Source organism: Dipodomys merriami, unplaced genomic scaffold (assembly GCF_024711535.1).
Source record: "Dipodomys merriami isolate MVZ:Mamm:240054 unplaced genomic scaffold, mDipMer1.0.p SCAF_18, whole genome shotgun sequence".
NCBI lineage: Eukaryota > Metazoa > Chordata > Mammalia > Rodentia > Heteromyidae > Dipodomys > Dipodomys merriami.
Genome location: NW_027203159.1, coordinates 27363969 through 27365695, shown reverse-complemented (window position 1 = coordinate 27365695; position 1727 = coordinate 27363969). Strand labels below are relative to the sequence as shown.

Here is a 1727-nt window from a genome sequence, read left to right as displayed (position 1 = left end):
CTATACCATCTGTGGGTAAGGACAAGAGGGGAAAACTCAGGGAGAGAAAGGGAAGGGGTAACCCATTACAAGACTTACATAACTACTCTACATCACCTTTACAATAACAGTATTTTTTTAAGAAAAGAATTTTTGCTTAATTTTGAAAAGATGTACAGTCTTATTTATTTGCCTCATATTCAGAACAAGCAGAGCAATGGCCCCACCTGCTGATGCTGGCTGAGGTGGCAGTGTAGCATTCTTGCCTTGATTCCTTGTGGCCCATAGCATTAGGAGATAAGCCTGTTGTCCGGAGCAACATCTCCTTACTGTTCTTAGGCATAAAGTGGCATAGACTTTTTTATGTTTTCTGGGATTCCATATCTTCACACTTGTTTATTTTTAAATTAGCTGAAGTGCACCAGAAGCAATGAGAGGTGCAATGGTTTTATATCGGATCAAGTGTTGGGAGCCGTCTTCCAAGTCAATCACATAGTCCCTCTGCTCATCTATTTCAGGTTCTACTAGTATATTTCCTTGCCATTCTTTTACTCTCAGTAACACATATGAATCTAGATCTGGCTTGGGAACTGCCCTCAAGAGGTCCACCTTCTTTAAGTTGGGAGGCATATGCTTAAAGGAGACATTTTTAAGGTAGGTCTCTGTGTGAGCCATGTACTCTTTGGCAAAGGCAAACTCCTCTGGAGAAAGGCTAGAAGGTTCCCCTTCAGTGCGCGGTGTCTCTTTCTCTAGGATGTGAGGGAAAAACTTCTCTATCTTCATGAGTCGACACTGCAAGTAGGTTCTGAGGACAAAGTGGATCATCTACATCTCCATTCGATGGATACTGACCTTCAGATCCCCCTTTTTGGCTCTTTTGAGATTTTCTTCCATGTGATCCAGCTGTTCTATAACATATTCTACAATTTCACACTTGTTTTCCAGCAGCTCAGGAGCAAGTTTTTCATTCATCCAGGTCTGCTCCAGCCTTTCAATCAGCTCTGCAGTAGTTAGGACCACCTCCTCACTGCCCCCATCTGAGTCCTGTCCTATGAAATCCAGATCCTCTGTCATGGTCTCTGAAACCAGAAACCTGCCTCTTCCCGCGATCCAACTCCCGCGCTCCCGAATTAAAGATTTTTTACCAAAAAAAAAAAAATAATAATTGTTTTCATTTGCTATCCATTTGGAAATGTACTCATGATTTTAACGTGTTTCTCATTACCTGATCTGCAATTGAAATGAAATAGTATATGATTAATGCAATCAGTGTAATCATTTTCCATTTCCTCAATTAACACTAGCCAATTTAATTTGAATGTATAAGAATTTATATGTAAGTATACAGATAATGATTCTTAATTACTTTTGAAGATACAAAAACCTGTAGATATTTCTGACTTTGTCAAAATCATCCATTTCAGCTTTGTAGCATGTTTAATGTTAAGAATTGTCAATTAAATCATTGAAATGTAAGCATATTTCCTACATGAAAATTTCATTCCAGTGTTTTCATTTTGTTTAATTTTGTCCATGATGAAGATGCTTGTGTGTACTGCATATTGTAGGAAATAGAGAATTAGGATATTTGATAACTCATTGAAATTTTCTGTGGATGTATATGTTCCATGCAAGGATGCACTGTAGCAGTGGTATGATAATTTTCAATCCAAATCTAATGTACAAAATGGTGAGAGAAGGTAAATATTTTTTGTAATTCTAATCTGCAGTGACAAATTTCACTCAGA

General features: G+C 37.9%; 1 pseudogene; it reads right to left on the bottom strand.

The window, feature by feature from the left end:
- Nucleotides 1-381: 381 nt before the first annotated feature.
- LOC138829973 (DNA replication complex GINS protein SLD5 pseudogene) lies at nucleotides 382-1053 on the bottom strand (annotated as a pseudogene).
- Nucleotides 1054-1727: the final 674 nt, after the last annotated feature.